Below are 18,040 nucleotides of genomic sequence, written 5' to 3'. Positions count from 1 at the left end.
CCAAATTGGTATTGCCCTAATTCGTCAAACTCCTCTTGGGGCAGGCCTATGGGTCACTGGCCAGGCCAGAGATAGGCACAGAATCCAGGTTTCCTGTGTCCCAGTCCTGTGCTCTAGCCACTAGGCAGCACAGTCGTCCTTGTTCATACATTGACCCCTTTTCTCACACAATGCCTTTTCCCAGTAAAGACAAGTCACTCCAGGGCTGGTCCCTGAAACATTCACCATAAGGGCTGTGAGGAAGACGTGGGCGCAGGGCAGGGGGAAAGGGCAATGAGAGAAGGAGCTGGTTTGTGGAGAAAAGCTTGAGGTAACTTCAGGGGCACCATTTCAGATTTTGGTGTGTGGAAAATTAATCATGATTCCTGGGACTACTTAGCCACCTGAAAACTCTAGATTTTGCGTATAAGGTGGTGGGCCCACAATAAAAAAATATAACTCAAAGGGTGCGGGGTTCAGCTCAAATTTTTTTAAAACTGCTGAGGGTTTAGGCAGGGGGTAACTAGCGGCTGTGTGCAGGCAGGGAGGTAGCTCAGGTTCCAGGTGGGGGTGTACTGCAGGGGCCAGGCAGGAGGTTGCTAGGGGTTGTGTTCCTGGAGGAGTGTTGCTAAGGGTGCAGGCAGGGGGTACGTAGGGGCCGAGAGGGGTGTAGCTCCGGGTGCAGGGAGGGGCTGTGTCCAAGGAAGTGCTGCTGTTGCGGGGCCAGCCATACGCTCAGTCCCTAGTTTGCACAGTGGGGGCAGCTCTGCGGGTCAGTGGGTGGGGTGAGGGGCGTGCGCTCCCCATCCACTTCTGCAATGGGTCGGGGGATGGGAACACCCCGATACCAGCCCCCACCCCGTTCTATGCAGCATATCAGCAGGCGAGGAGCAATGCCAGTGGTGGCCCCATGGTGGGGAGCAGGGGCAGCATGGTTGCAAAGAACAGCGGAGCAGGGCAGCGGGGCGGGAGGAGGAAGGGCAGTATCTTCCCTTCTGCTGCACCCAAACTTGGGACAAAACTAGCGGTGGGGGGAGGGTTTCCCTAAATGGTGCCCCGGGGTAACAATATTTTGCTGCTGCAAAGATATGCAAAGCAGCTGTGAGCTCCATTGTTTCTCCCTCTCCATGGCAGGACCCCGTGTGGCTGCCTCAGTTACACCCTCACTTGCAAATTTGCTCAGGTTTCTATAAGCCTGGGTCTTTGGGATTTGCAATGCCCTTCGGGCTCTTGCATGGGAGCCTGCTGCACAGGACAAGGTCTGGACGCTCAGGCACAAGAGAAGGGACCTCATGATGGGGAGGTTTGGGTGTCGAGGGGAGCAGAGAGAGGTTCAACAGGCCATGGAGCACTGATGTGGGCATTACACACTGTGCAGCCAAACTGGGACTGAACCCAACTCTGACAACACCACAAACCAAATGGCTTTGTCAAAGGACCAAGGGAAAGGGAAAGATTTATCCATGTGAGCTCCCTGAAACATATAAATATGTATGTTCCCTGGTCTAGGAACACCCCTGAGTGGATTTAACATATGGCAGTGACCATTTCTTTTATTTATATTTAATTATAATAAAAGAAGGAAAGGATTTTTATGGAAAAGAAATAGCAAAACAGCCCCAGTGTGGCAATAAAAACACTCACAAGCGTGTTTGCACCACAACAACCAGCTACTTTTATTAAAGGGAGAAGAATAAGCTATAAGGGTGGACACAAGGGCTCCCTTGTGGATTTTTTTCAGCTTGCGAGAAACTTTGCAGCTCAGATGAAAAGCATCCAAGGATTTTAGAAGCAAGATGTCATCTGCCACATTCTCTGCGATCCTGCATTGACATTCTTTGCTGACGTCACTCACTCTGGGTACTGCAAAAAGGGAAGAAACTCTCACATTCTATGTTTATAGCCTTTAAAACAAGGACAATATAACGTTACATTTCAAATGCAAGGTAGAGGAGGAATTTCCCCATCATTTAATAGTGTGTGTATATGTAACACCAACGGACCCGGGATGGCTGTGGGCGGGATTGAACTTGGGGCCTATGGAGCTTAATGCATGAGTCCCTACTGCATAAGCCAAAAGCGAAATGGCCATTAGCTAAGGATGTAGAGGAGACTCAGTTTAACTATTATATCTAAACGTGTACTGTCTGCCCATCTGGCTTCTAAAGTAAGCATGCAGGACTTCTGAATATGGATCTCCCCTCCCTTTGCCCCTAACTCTCCAGTAAAGGAGGCACATTCTCATTTTCTTAGAAAACTTCTTTCTATTAACATTCTACACAGTTAAAGTGACAACCACCAAAGATAAAGTTGCTGGGTGATTAAAAAAAGAACCCCGGCAAATTGAATAGAAAAACTGCTGGAAATATGATGGAGAATATCATTGAAATGTTCATCAAACTTCTAAAAAAAGTTGAAATTTGAAACTCTATTGAGGGAATTAATCAAAATTGTGAACTTTAAAAATATCCACTGTCTCCATGATATATAGAAAAATAAAACCAAAAATATGTAAGATGGAGAACAACATGACTCATGTCCATGTTTAGTTTTCCTTTAAAACACACTTTTGTCCATAGCTAAAACTAAAACAATAAATATTTAATTAGAGGATAAATACGTTATTCTTAAAGAATGCCTGGATTATTCTGTCTTCCAGCTCACACAAGCCTAAAGCCTGACCCTATTCAGATGGTACTTCCCTACCTGATGATAATCTCTGTACATGCTCAGTGAAGCAGCCAAGTGAGTAGCAGTGCAGTTGCTACCACGGAGCTCCTATCTTCACATCTCCTATCCCAAAACTGCCTCTATGGTACTTTAGGCCTGGTCTATACTAGGAAATTTGGTTGGTGTCACTACGTCGCTCAGGAGTATGAAAAAGTGACAGCGTGAAACTGACCTAACCCCTGGTGAAGACAGCGCTAGGTCAATGGGTGCATTCTCCATTGACGCACCTACCACCTCTCAGGGAGCTGCAGCACCTACACAGATGGGACAACCCCTCCCGTCGGTGCAGGTAGCAGCTTCACTGAAGCGCTTTGGTTCAGCTGCAGCGATGTTGCTGTGCCACTGTAGCAGTTTAGGTGCAGAGAACAAACCCACACTGTCTGGGAAAGTCTCTCACCCCTCCCAACTTCTTCCCTGAGTCCTGTCCCTGCTGCAACACTAATTGAGCATGCGGGGCTCCTTGTTCAGGTTAAAGGGAGATCCAGCAGGTAACAAGAATAACAGGGACAGAGTGGGCTACAGATATGCAATGAGACCAAGTTAACTTTATTCTAGGAACCTTCATTTTTAAACCAGTGAAGAGAAATTCTGAGCAATGCTAGCATTGAAGTCACCAAGGTTTGTAATTGCTCTGGAATTCTAAAAGGAGAAATGCAAAGGCTCCGCGTATGTACTGAGCTACCTTAAGGACTGAAAGTACAGCGGTTCTTAATGTGCCCTGATGCTTATTGAATTGCATGGAAGAGTGAGCACCTCTGATAATATACATGTATAATCCTGTATGTGTTACACATCCCCCTCGGTGTAGGCTGAGTCTGTTACTGGCTCCATCTAGAGGCTGGCTCTTTTGTTCAAGCTGAAGACACTTGAGCATTTAGTTCTCACGGGCTCTGGTTCAAACTACAGAAGGCATGGCAGGAATCATAGCGCCTCCATCCCACAAATACACAACTTTATGTGAAATACAGCTCCTCAGATTTGCAGGATCTGGACTCAGATGTTCTGTAACAGAGCTCCAGGAATGCTGCACAACACCTGCTTTATCTGAAATCCTCACATGTTAATTGTTTTATTCATTTCCGGTTTTTCACACTCTTGTCATTCTGGATGGATTCTGCAGTGAGGACCAGGCCACAAATTGAGTTTCAATGTTCTTCCGTTTTTGAGTGGAGTATTTTGAAAATGCTCTTTTACTATGGGAAAATCATTGTTATATCCATACTGTGTGAGTGCAGCTTGGCCAATGCCTCAGTTTCCCCTGTTGGGTCAGTGCTTTATTTGGGGGTGATTTAGCCCCCACCCCGCTGAACCAAAACCTCCCCCGTCTGGGGAAAATAACATTAAAAAGAAAAAGACAAAACTCTCTGGGCTAGAGATGCTTCCTTGGGGGCTGATTGAACATTTCTTCCCCTCAGCTGTTGTCATGTACAGCTCCTGAATTCTCTTCTGCTCAGCTCTTCTCTAAACTCCTCCCCGATTTCTTTTGCAGGCTTCAATTTAATCTTTTTTTTTGGGTTAAGATCAGCCCTCCTGCTCTTCCTTGCTTTCTTTCTTGCCAGAGAGACTCACAACAGGTCCTACCAACTCCCCTCAGTCTGAGGACAGCAGGCCTTTCAAATCCAGAAATATATCCAGATAGGAGACCTTTCCAGAACTGGACAAGGGTGTGAGAAGAAGAGGTTTTAATCAGATTGGCAGGTGTCATTATGGTGAGTGTTACCAAGAAAATTCCATGCTTGAATCTGTCCTCAGCTAATTATTGAAAAGAGGATCCTGACTGGGAGAGTGACGTATAAAAATCCTGAACGTTTTAAAGTAAAGCATCAATCAGAAGCCGACCTGTGGCTAGTTATTTTAACTTTTCTGTGCTAGATTCAATTATTTTATACTGTCATACGACAGATCCCTGCCCTCACCCACCCATACACAGCCTGAAAGAGCTCAATACTTGTACACGTTTCTTTTTGGTAAATTAAGCATTACTGTTGTAAAGAGCAGCCATTTTGATCTCACAGGTGCTGCACAATGATACAAAGGAGACACATCCCCCATGCTCTTTCCTGGGAAATATACTTTAGTCCTTCCCCATTGTTTTCCATATTCTTAAATGAAACAACAATGTAGACACACGCCACAGACTGGCCACAGACACTGTCTGGGGATGCCATGTTGGCAACAGAAATAGGCTTTAAAAGGGTTGAGGAGAATTATTGCAATACATGAGCAATACATGGCTCACACAGTTGCCCCTATTCTGACCTCCTTGCATGTACTGTCCTGGGGTGGTGCTGGGTGTTATTTGGTCTCAAAGTGGCAAACTCTGTAGCACGGAGCACTGTGGAGACTCTGAGCTGCTCCAGGCTGTGGACAGGCCATAGGAAGCCTCACTAAAGCAGCTGTAAGGTTGTTCTAACTTATAAACCCCAGAGAGTTCAGAATCAGGGCAGCACAAAAGTTTCATTTTTTCCATTTCACAGGATTGTGCTGTGCGCTTTGAGCCTCCAAGGTCATTAAACAGCAGCTATAGAAAGGAGAGAGACAAATATTCCTTTTAAACCGTAATGTCTCCCTTATAGAGTCCTCAACTTACCCTTCTCCACTTACAGCAAATCAGTGAAAAACCACAGCTTCCAATCACTGAGAAGGAGGAGGGACAGCTACGGCTGCAGAAGCCCTCAGCACGATTACATGCCTGGGAGTTAGTAATACGCTGGGTGAATCCTGCACAGAGAAAAAGAGTCTTGATTTTCATTCACACATAAGCGTAAACAAGAGCTGTGATTGCAGCATGACGGGCATTTCCCATTAGCTGAATTTCCAGTTCACTGAGACAAGGCCACGTCAACCCAGTTATCTTCCTGTGCCCCGTTTCACTAGATCTTTGATAATATATAAATGTCGGTAGTTCTGTGCCCATTCAATAGCAGCCCCTGAGAATTGAGCAGAGTGAGTTAATTCAGGAGATCTGCTGGCTTCCTGGCTGCAGGCTTCCGAACTGTAGCACTGAGCATGGGAGTCCTTCCCAGCCCCACACCTGTACAGGATGGAAAGCAGGCAGCTGTCTGCACCACCAACTTCTAAGAGTGGGGCAGTGGTTTCGCTGCCGTGGTTTTGACTCTTTCTGATTCCAAACACTGATGTACCAGGCAGTGTCATAAATGCTGATTGGCTGAGCAGGGTTGAACTGGTTCATCACTGGGTTGGGTGGCTGGTACTTTTAGGAACAGAAGGGTTTGAAGATGTCCCTTCCAGTCTGAATGCCTGATTGTCTGTGAGACTCGTCACAGGCATTCTTGTGAAGACAGCATTGGGGAATACTTTCTCAATAACCAATTACCAGGCTTAGACATTCCAGACAGGCTGGTCCTTATGAAAATGTGCCCTTTAGGATATTAATATTAGACTATTTTGAACTAGATTTTAGCTCTGCTTTCCTTAAAGTATCCACTGTGACATTCCCCAGGACAGAATCGGGACCACTGAACAACCATATTCCGTCAGTTCTCCAACCTGTGATGCCTCCTACACTGCTCCGCTGTGAAAGCAACCACTTCTGGCTCTGCTCATGCACAGCCCCTAGCATGGAAAATCACTCCCAGCTGAATTATAGGAAAAATCCAGCAAGACACTCCTGAATTATCCTGCAGAGCAACACCAGCCAATTCCCATTCCCAGCCTCGTCCCCCCAAAATGTGCACTGTTCAGTACCCTCCTGGACAATACAAGCTCATAGAAAGTCTGTCATTTCATCAAAGGAAAAGGATATGCACCGAGCCTGTTATCTCAAGTGAAAGTTCCCAAACACTGACCATCCTGCCTAATAGCCGTTCATGGACCTATCCTACATGAACTGAACCAGTTGTGTTTTGTTACCCCTGTTATAGTTTTGGCCTTCACAACATCCCCTGGCAATGAGTCCCAGGTTGACTGTGCTTTGTGTGAAGAAGTTCTTCCTTTCGCTTTTTTTAAACTTGCTTCCTCTTAATTTTATTGGGTGCCCCTAATTCTTGTGTGACGTCAAGGGGTAAATAACACTTCCTTATTCACTGACTCCACACCAGTCAAGATTTTATAGACCTCTGTCATATCCCCCTTAGTCGTCCCTTTTCCAAGCTGAAAAGGCCCAGTGTTTTTAATCTCTCCTAATACGGAAGCTGTTCCATATCCCTAATCATTTTAGTTGCCCTTCTCTGTATTTTTTCCAATTCCAATATATCATTTTTGAGACGGGGCAACCACATCTGCACACAGTATTCAAGATGTGGGTGTACTATGGATTTATATAGAGGCATCATGATATTTTCTGACTTATTATCTGCCCCTTTCCTAATGGTTCTAACATTCTGTTCGCTTTTTTGAGTGCTGCTGCGCATTGAGCAGATGTTTTCAGACAACTATCCACAATGACTCCAAGATCTCTTTCTTGAGTGGCAACAGCTAATTTTGACCCCATCATTTTGTATGTATAGTTTAGATCATGTTTTCGAATGTGCATTACTTTGCATTTATCAACATTGAATTTCATCTGCCATTTTGTTGTCTAGTCACCCAGTTTGATGAGATCCCTTTGTAACTCTTCACACTCTGCTTTGGACTTCACTATCTTTGAATAATTTTGTATCATGCAAAATTTACCCTTTCACTATTTACCCCTTTTTCCAGATCATTTATGAATATTTTGAACAGTAATGGTGCCAGTACAGACTCCTGAGGGTCACCGCTATTTACTTTTCTCCATTCTGAAAACTGACCATTTATTCCTACCCTGTTTCATGTTTTAACCAGTTACTGATCCATGAGTTATCCTTCTTATCCCATGACTGCTTATTTCTCAAAGGCTTTCTGAAAGTCTAATTACACTATATCCACTGGATCACCCTTGTCCATATGTTTGTTGACCCACTCAAAGAATTCTAATAGATTGATGTGACATGATTTCCCTTTAGAAAAACCATGTTGACTCTTCCCCAACAAATTGTGTTCATCTCTGTGTCTGATCATTCTGTTCTTTACTATGGTTTCTGTTGGGGTATGTAAGGGTTAAGTAAAGACCTGGGTAACCACTAGCATGGTATTAGGGATGAAGGCATGGGCAGGCACCGTCTCTTTGCTTGATAGATAAAGTGATACCCCCCTCCCTTCTCTTCTGCTTGCATAAGGAATGTGGGGATTTAAGGGATACTCTTTGTGTAAAGCCATGTTATCTTCCTCTCCCTTTCTTTCCCAGCTACCTAAATGAGCTCAGGGTCATGGCCCCTTCCCCCCTTCCCTGTGAACTGCTGATCAAATTATTGCAAAGAAATGTATCTTCAAGATAAAATGTCCGTATGATATGCTTAATGCTCTAAACAGTAAATGGGACAGGGATAATTATATTCATTGTATGGGTGTTCATATTACTGAATAAGGGTTTGTGGGAGTGTTGTAGTAAATGTGGGTATTTACATACTAACTTAGGTAAAAGGAGTGTGCTCTAACTAATCCAGTGCTTACTCGACAATTGGGTCAAGGGGAACAAGAACCACAGTAAAGAAGCCTGATTACTCAATCTGCCTCTGAGTTTCCCTGTTCTTCTTCTAACAGTTTCAACCAATTTGCCTGGTACTGAAGTACCTTGTAATCATCTAGTGTGAAGAGGCCATTGTGATTATCTAGTCTGACCTCTTGTATAACACAGGACACAGAACTTCCCCAAAATAATTCTTAGAAAAAAATCCTATTTTGATTTTAAAATTATCAGTGTTGGATAATCTACCACAATCCTTGATAAATTGTTCCAATGCTTAATTGCTTTAATCATCTCTTTGTTAAAATAAAGAGATTAAACTTTCTGAGTCTATTACTATAAGGCATGTTTTCTAATCCTTAATCATTCCTGTGGCTTTTCCCTGAACCCTCTCCAACTGATCAACAGTCTTCCTGACGTGTGGACTCCAGAACTGGACACCATATTCCAGAAGTGGTCATACTTGGAGTTGTAAAGCACAGACGTAAAATAATCTCTCTACTCCTAGTTGAGATTTCCCTTTTTATGCATCCAAGTTTTATATTAACCCTTTTAACCATTTTCACAGTCACTGCTTCCCAGAATGGAGTCCATCTGCCTATAGGTGTGGCCAACCTTCTGTGGTCCTAGATCCATACATATAGATAAAGCTGTATGATTGTTTGCTTATGCCCAGCTCACCAAATGATCCAAATCCCTCTGTATCAAAATGACAGCCAAATGTCAAGTATGTGCTGAAAACCATACAACTCTTTAGAAAAAAAGGGTGGAAAAAAATTATGATACAAAGGTTTAGAAAACCTCATTACAGACTCACAAACGTCCCTCTATATTGTCCCTTCGTGTCATTGAAATCTTACCTGGAGAGCTTTGCAGGACCAAGAAGAAGATAGAGAAGAGAAGGTAGAGAATCTTCATGTTTGAAGTTTGGCTGCAAACTCAATGTCGCTGGAGAGAAGAGACTCCAAGATAGACAGGAGTTGGAGAGTCTCTATATATGGGCTGCTGGGAATTGTGAAATGTGGATCTGTTGAAATCTTGTTTTGAAGCATGTCACATTTATTACGTTTGTGCTGCAATTTGTTAATAATGATGATTATTAGTTGTACAGCACCATAAAGATTCCTGGAGAATTTCAGGAAAAAACAGTTGAGAATTCTTTGCTTTAAGTAGTTACAGTAAGAATATTTACACCTATCAAACATCTACTACCTAATTGAAAGCCCTTTGAAGACAATGGAAAGCCTCCCATTAAATTTAAATGAGGGTCTTTTTGCAGAGAAGAATTCCAGAACACAGCTGTACCTGGGAAGCATTGGCAGTAAAATGTGTGCATTTGTGCATTTGTTTTGTACAATATTTAATCAATATTTTACATGTATTTAGGGAAATTTTCTAATGTCATGCATCCAAACTCATAAAAAAGAGGTTAAAAGTCTTTTTAAAATGAGAAATACAATGAATAATGTTTCCAATACCGTGTGTGAGAAATGTATGTATATCGGAACTGAGGAATTTTAGAGTTAGTGATGGGAGAAAAACATGAGTTTTCCCTTTCTTTTCCCCCATAACAAGCATCAGCCTTAGCAATAACTGTCTAAAGTGGAGACATAAAATATCGATGTATCAAACGTGGAAACCAGTGGCACTTGTAGATGCCAAGCACCTCTCAGGATTTGTCTCATTCTTTCAGGACTGAGAGAACAAGAAGTGACTGAACTTAAACTGCAGCCAGGAAAATTTAAGAACATTTCTAAGGGTGCTATAGAAGCATTTAATACCTCAAAGTTCCCTGCGGGATTCATTCAAACCAATGCAAAGCTTCACATAACCCTTTATAATATCCCTCCCAGTCATCTTGTTTCTCTTTCCCCCCATTTCCATCCATTTGGAAAACCAAATACCAAAAGTTGTGGGAAGTGGACGAAGAATGAGAATCCAAGGGGAGGAGGACAATAACGGGGCGACAAGAAGCTGTGACAGACCAGTGAGTTGTCCCTCTCATCCCCCATTCATTATCCTCTATTTCAACAGTCTGTCTATGGATGGAGGTTACTGGTCTCCACACCTGCCACTCTCTCCGCAGAGAAAGGACACGGGGCACTGGATGCTTCCCTGCCCAGTGAGGATGCAAGGAGCAGTTATGTCACCACGACTGGGCACTTCTGTTCTTTTCTTTCCCTGCTATGTTCTCACCATACGCACAGAGAAGTTAGATAAAAACAGCAATTCTCTTACAGGAAGGTGGCTGGTAGAACCACAATTGATAATGGCTTTATTTTATCCTATATGATTTATAAATATACTGTGGTTAAGGGTACAAACTGTATGCTTCTTTTAGAGATTTAAAGATAGCCTTTGATTCTAATAATCCAGATAGACTTTGAGCAAAATATAGAAAGACGTGTATCTATCTAAAATTTCTGAAAATGTTGGAGGCTCTCTACCAGAGCAAGATGGGTAGTATTAAGCTAATGGAGAATGTTTTCCCAGGTGCTAGGGGAGAACTCCAGGGATGCCTTCTAGCACCTCTTCGTATTAATGTATATATTAATAGTGCAGTGGATGTTTTAAAGGAAGATACATTTTCTCCAAGTCATGTTAAGGGTGGATCTATCCTGGTGTTATATAAAAGATGACATGGTTGTTTTATCGCAAACTCCAAGAGGACTCCAATGCTGTTCTCTTAATTTTCCTTTTATTTTAACTCTCAAAACCTGGTTCTCATTTATAAGACCAAGTCATGATTTCTGGGAAGAACCCCCACAGACTGAGTGGAAGACAGAAGGCCTCCCTGTAGAACAAGTCTGTGCTTTGATTTATTTAGGTATAAAGTTCCATGATTCAGGCGGTTGGTCCCCTTATCAGACTTAAAACAAAAGACCCTTAGCTTTCGTCAACAGATGCTGTGTTTTACCTGCTCATATGCTGGGAGCAGAGATGCCCGAGAGCTAAACATTTTTTAAATTAAAATAATATTGCAGATGCTCTATAGGTATGTCTGCACAACAAAACAAAACAAAAACTGGGGCTGGCCCATGGCAGCTGACTCAGGCTCGTGGGGTTCGTTCTGTGGTGGTTTCATTGCTATGTAGACTTCTGGGCTCAGGCTGCAGCCCAAGCTCTGGGAATGTCCCACCTCACAGAGTCCTAGACCCCAGGCCGCAGCCCAAGGCCAGACATTTACACAGCAAGGAAACAGCCCCGAAGTCTGAGGCCAGCCACGGGTGTCTAATTGCTGTGTAGAAGTTCCCTATGAGGTCAAATATGGATTAGTGGTCAAATTTCAGCCTTAGAGATCAGATATGCCGTTGTAGCTCTTGTAGTGTAGACATACCCTAAGCATGGCAGCATCTAACACTTAAAAACTCCCAGATCTGCTTCATTGGGTAAAAAACTAACCATTATCAGGAGTACAGTTGTTCTACCTCATTGATCCTACTTGGGCTGCCAGTGAGCACTGACTCCATTACAGAAGTCTTGGAAATTTCCTTCAGATTTCCTGGTTGCAGTGGTAGCCCTGTCACTTCTCATTCTCTCCTTTCTCAATAGTTTGAATGGGATAAATCCTGGAAAGGTGCTTAGTATCTGCAGGGGCCATTGACTCTCAATGCGTCAACGTTTTGTGTCTGCACTTTTCACTGCGATTGAGGCTGCTGTTTGCTCCAGCAATAAGACAAAACCACAAGAAAGAGGAAGATTTTGCCTTTCTCCCTGCAAAAATGTTGTGAATGTTAATTCCTCATTTAATTGTTATAGAAGAAAACAAACTACACTCATGACAGGATTTTCAGTGTCACTGTTTTCCATGTATAAGGACGTGAAACCAGATTGTTATGGGTTTGGACGGGGGTGGCAGTACTGAGGAGGGGAGGATGGGGGAGGGGCTAACACCCCCTGCAATGGAAATATAGGGGGAACTCTGTCACCTCTTAAATGTGCACATATATGGGGGGGCTACGCAGGGCCGGTGCAACCATTTAGGCAAACTAGGCGGCCACCTAGGGCACCTAGTCATTCGGGCGCCTAAAAGCCTGCTCAGGTGAGAAGGTGGAGTGGAGGTGAGCTGGGGCGGGGGGGGCGCGGGGCGGGCCACCCGCAGTAATGGGGGGGGACACACAGGGGAACCGCTCCCTGCCCCAGATCACCTCCACTCTGCCTCCTCCGCTGAGCACACAGGCCCTGCTCTAAGTCTCCTCCAATTGGCACCACAAGCCTGCCAGGGGAGGAGAATTAGAGCGGCGCCGGCGTGCTCAGCGGAGGAGGTGGAACCAAGGTGAGCTAGGGCAGGCTCCCCAGGCGGGGTTAGCTGCCACGGGGCGGGGGCTCCCCGGGCGGGGTTAACTTCCGCGGAGGGGGAGTCTCCCCAGGCGGGATTAGCTTCCGCGGGGGGGCGGAAGTCTCCCCGAGTGGGGTTAGCTGCCGCGGAGGGGGGGTAGCTGCTGCGGGGGCTCCCTGGGCGGGGTTTGCTTCGGTGGGGGGGCGGTCTCCCCGGGCGGGGTTAGCTGCCACAGGGGGCGGGGTTAGCTGGGTGAGGGGTGGGGCGCAAGGTGGAAGTTTCGCCTAGGGCACAAAACTTCCTTGTACCGGCCCTGGGGCTATGGAGGTGCTAATGGAATCCGGAGGAGGTGAGGTGGGTGCAGCAGCGTATGGGAGGAGGTCAGGGATCAGGCTGGAACTGTTGGGAGCACCCTGGAGCTGGCTAGCCTTCCCCCCCACTCCCTGCTGAGTCTCCCCTTCCATCCCTCCACTCCCACATTCACAGTGAGCTTCCCCCCTCTGGGAGCTTCCTTTTCACGTAGGATATTGATAAAATTTATTCAAAACAGACACACACCTTGCTGCCAAGCCTTTGCCAGGTTGACCTGTTTCCTGGAATTCCTTTCTGCAATAGGGCCCTCATCCAAAGCCTAATAAAGTCAGTGGGAGTCTTACCACTTATTTCATGGCTAATGGACCATATAATAGATTTTATCAGGTGCAACTTACTCAAGGCTGGGACTAGTCAATTGTATTACCCTGAAATGTGCCCAGAATTTTGATGGTTCTGTACAAATAACAATACTTATAAGTAACAGATTGTAGCGCACACATACTATAAATATCACTTACAGCAAAAATTCTACAGTTCGTTCTATTACCGTCCCCAGAGCCCTATGAATTCAATGTTAGGACACAGCGATTTGTGTCTTAGGACACACATGGAACATCTGTTGGTTTAACTCTGATCCTCAACATACTGCTGCAGGCCTCTTCACATTGTCCTCCCTGTGGTGGGCGTCTGGTCCAACGTGTCATTACTCTGCATCTGTCCCCAAGTGGCAATTTCTCTGTCAGCACTTTGAGCTGTCTGCAGAAATGTCCATTTTGAAATCAGGAGAGATTCTTTGTGTGGCGTGTTTCCACATTCCTTCATGATTCCGTAGTTGTTTCACAGCTCATCGTGCGGCAAAATAAAGTCATTTAACTCAGCTTGCCTGGGTTTCCCACTGATAATACTGAGAACAATTAATGGCGCAGTAAAACAAAACAGCTGTCCTCTCTGTACCCTTACCTGGTTATTCTCTACACTTCATCTGATAGTTAGAAGGATGGCTACCTATGTTATGAGATCTCTTCAGAAATGCCAGTCAAATGGATCATCAGGCAAAATGGCCATATAGGCATTATAATATTTTAGTGGGATTCACTTCACAGATTTTCACTTTTCATTGGTTTCACAACATATCAACTGAGTGTATCAGCTTCCTTATTGCAAACAAATTCCTTGTTATACTTTATCTATCTATCTATCTATCTATGTTTTCTCTCTAAAACTCACCAATCCCTACCAGACCCCACTAGAAATATTCTCCCTCACTGATGATGCCTTGTTTACAATTACATTTCGAGACCTATCAGTTAGCCAGCTTTTAATCCACGTAATGTGTGCCATGTTAACTTTATATAGTTCATTTTTTTAAAATCAAAACGTCATGAGGTACCAAGTTAAATGCCGTACAGAAAACTAAGTCTTAACAAAATTATCTTCATGAACCAAACTGGTATGATAGTACCAGATGGTACCCCTTCAGAAGTAACTTGGCATATAAAAATTTTGTTTGACAGAATCTCTTTTCCATAAACCGATGTTGACTGGCATTACTTCTATTACCCGCCTTTAATTCTGTATTAATCCTGTCTGTATCAACTGCTCCATTATCTTTCCTGCGATTGATGTCAGACTGACAAGGCTATAATAACCCAGGGCTTCCGGTTCCCCGGTTTTAAGCACTGGCACAACAATAGCTGTCTACCAGTCTTCTGCAACTTCCCCAGTGTTCAAGATTTATTAACAATCAACATTAATGGTCCAGCCAGCTTCTCAGCCAGGTCTTTTAAAATACAAAACTTTCTCCAAAATGCCTTCAGTACTCTTTCTAGTGAGATCATCTTGACAATGAAACTTCCTCAAACTGCAGGGCTCTGTTGCAGAAACCTCCGGATAGATTTTTTATTTTCTATATTGTTTCTAAAATGTACATTATGCTGCCCCATCAAGTTCCAGCTTGATCTTCTTTCTCTGATATTAACTCCTAGGTATAAAGCAAACAGTATAGAAGAAACGGATAAAAGGTGAAGTTATTTCACAATTGAGTGAGTTTGTGGTTAGCTCCCCTAGAGACTGTTGCTGTTACTCAATCTAACTCCTCTGTGAGCCACAGATGCAGCATCTGCTCTTAGACATGATTTAAGGGCTTGGCCCTAAGTTTTGTTAAAGATTCTTGCCCATCCCTGGGTAAATATGACATAATTAAAAATGCATTCCATATTTTCTGAGTCATCATTACAGCTGAAAATGGTTGCCTGGAGGAAATTACAAACTTGTTTGAAATACTGGCTCCATGGAAGTCAATGGGAGTTTTGTCATTGACTTTCATTGGGCCAGGAATGCAGTCTGAACATCTACACCAATTAAACATCCTGAGCCTTGTACAAAACTGACCGAAGTGAATGGAAAGAGACTCACAGTCTGCAATGGACTTTGGAGGAGACCCCATGGCTCAGAAAGGAATTCAGGAAACAATTCCCCTTCAGAAGTAACTTGGCATCAAACTCTGTGTGTTTCTGCAGGTTGTGTCCCTTTTTATATAATATTGAATAATATTCTTAATGTCTTTTTTATTTTTCCTATTTTTATGCATCCAGGCCATTACAGAGATGTTTCAAATCCTTGAAAAACCACAGAATAACCTTCATAATATTGAGGATACTGTGAGCTAGGAATATATGTGTGTGGGTGGGAGCATCATGTAGTGTATAGGAATTGGGTATTGTCCTTTTAAACCGTTGGGATCCCTCTAGTTATCCTCCAGGTCTCCTATTGATATAGCCATCAAAATGGTAGGAGGAGAAGTCTCTATGGGAAGCCAGGCCTAATCTTTTTGTGCCCAGTAATAAACACAGTTCTGTGGAATCCAATAGGGATGGTGTGGTTTTTCCATAGCCTTAGTGTTTTGTAGTGAGCAAGGACACAACAGGTCCCTCTAAAATGACTTTGACAGTCTTTGCCATGACAAAGCCGGGATCTGAACATGGCTATGGAGCTACCCGCAAGTCAGCAGAACTGGCTCCAGCAGAGCTCAGCCAAGTGATTGGGGGTTTGAGGTCTGTGATGGGTTGGATCACAGAAACCCCCTTGGGAGCTGCCACCTGATGTGCAAAGACTACCCCTGCTTCTGTTTTCCCTGCCAGCTCAGGACTCCAGCACCCTGTCTTGCTGAGCCAGACACTCCTGTCTGGCTCCAGACACAGACCCAGGGTATGAATCACTTGTCCCAAAGCTGCAAGTTTACCTGAAAACAGCTCGCAGTAGCGTGCTTGTCTTTAGCACTCAGATGCCCAACTCCCAATGGGGTCTAAACCCAGATAAATCCGTTTTACCCCGCATAAAGCTTATGCAGGGCAAACTCATAAATTGTTCGCCCTCTATAACACTGATAGAGAGATATGCACAGCTGTTTGCTCCCCCAGGTATTAATACATACTCTGAGTGAATTACTAAATAGAAAGTGATTTTATTAAATACAGACAGTAGGATTTAAGTGGTTCAAAGTAGTAACAGACAGAACAAAGTAAGTCACCAAGCAAAATAAAATAAAATGCGCAAATCTATGCCTAATCAAACTAAATACAGATAATCTCACCCTCAGAGATGCTTCAGTAAGTTTTTCTCAGACTGGACACCTTCCAGGCCTGGGCACAATTCTTTCCCCTGGTACAGCTCTTGTTGCAGCTCAGGTGGTAGCTAGGGGATTCTTCATGATGGCTTCTCTCCCTCTCTGTTCTCTTCCCCCCTTTATATATCTTTTGCATAAGGCGGGAACTCTTTGTCTCTCTGGGTTTCCACCCCCCCTCACTGGAAAAGCACCAGGTTAAAGATGGATTCCAGTTCAGGTGACATGATCACATGTCACTGCAAGACTTCATTACTCACTTGCCAGCACACACATATACAGGAAGACTCACAGGTAAATACAGCCATCTGCAGACAATGGGAGTCATCAAGATTCCAAACCATCATTAATGGTCCACACTTTACACAATTACAATAGGCCCTCAGAGTTACATTTTATATTTCTAGTTTTAGATACAAGAGTGGTACATTTATACAAATCAGATGATCACACTCAGTAGATTATAAGCTTTGTAATGATACCTTACAAGAGACCTTTTGCATGAGGCATATCCCAGTTACTTACATTCACTTATTACCGTATTTTCTCTAAAACTATCTCAGTTACATTATATTGACTTATTATCAAGTTTTTATAAAACCATATAGACTGCACAACGTCACAGAGGTCTACTGGCAGCAGACACCTCAGGGGGTTGAGAATGCTGCAGGCCTCACTCCCAGACATGGGCAATGACCAGAGCCCTTCTATGGGGTGGAGTAGGGAGCCATTGTCTGAGGCAGCGAGTAGTTTGGATGGAGTGAGGATGTGAGTGCTGGGGATTTTGGGGGCTCCAAGCTGAGCTGAACTCTTGGTTGGGAATATATTGGAGAGCCGGGGCTTTGAAGTGTGTGTGTGTGTGTGTGTGTGTGTAGGGGGGATTTTTCTGTCAAATTGACCAAGGAATATGCAGAGGCAGATGTTCTTTGAAAGGAGGGTCAGACAGTCCGGAACCTGGACTGGGGGAAGAAACCCCGAGAACCCCTCCACACCCCAGGAGAATCCCGGAGAAAAGAAAGGAAGTGAACAAGGGAGCCCCTAGTTGCCTGGGGTTCATCTGCTGACGATGTGGGCGGCTGGGACACAAATGCAGAGATTGCCCAGAAATGGAGTGTGGGCTAGCCGAGTTTTGCAGTTGGACAAATGGGGCAGGGACGAGTACTGGCCACCATCCCCATGTGGGAGGGGAGGAAGCCCCAGAGGTGCTTAGTGGACAGGCCCACCTGGCTCCCCTGCTGACAAAAACGAGGAAGCAGCTGGGAGGGCAACTGCGATGCTGTGACTGGTGTGTGGACCTGTGGGTAACAGTAGAACTATGGGGCAGTCCGCCCCTAACCCAGTGCACCTTTTGTGGCAGGGGGATGGACCAACCCCGCACAGAGGACCACGGGGACCACCCAGCGGGCATCAGCGAGCCTCGCTAAAGCAGCCTCCTGGGTAGGGAGAGAAGGTGGTTTAAGGGGAGAGGTGTGTGGCAGGGTGGTGCTAGAGAGGTCTTAATTAGCTCCTGCCACTCCAGTCCCAATCAGGGGGATTGGATTGAGGCTGGGTAGATAACCTGATGCTTACCTGGTAACAGATCACACCTGCCAGCTCGTTAGCAGGAGTT

The 18,040-nt window shown here is 44.6% G+C and overlaps 1 long non-coding RNA gene across 1 annotated transcript; it reads right to left on the bottom strand.

Moving 5' to 3' along the window:
• Positions 1–1,640: 1,640 nt before the first annotated feature.
• LOC117874066 lies at positions 1,641–9,185 on the bottom strand. Its single transcript, XR_004644891.1, has 3 exons — positions 9,076–9,185; positions 5,300–5,430; positions 1,641–1,842 (listed from the first exon to the last, which is right to left on the bottom strand). It is a non-coding gene; the product is annotated as an uncharacterized LOC117874066 (long non-coding RNA).
• Between the last annotated feature and the right edge of the window lie 8,855 nt (positions 9,186–18,040).

Source organism: Trachemys scripta, chromosome 3 (genome assembly GCF_013100865.1).
Source record: "Trachemys scripta elegans isolate TJP31775 chromosome 3, CAS_Tse_1.0, whole genome shotgun sequence".
NCBI classification, from domain to species: domain Eukaryota; kingdom Metazoa; phylum Chordata; order Testudines; family Emydidae; genus Trachemys; species Trachemys scripta.
This window is presented reverse-complemented; position numbering and strand designations above follow the sequence as displayed.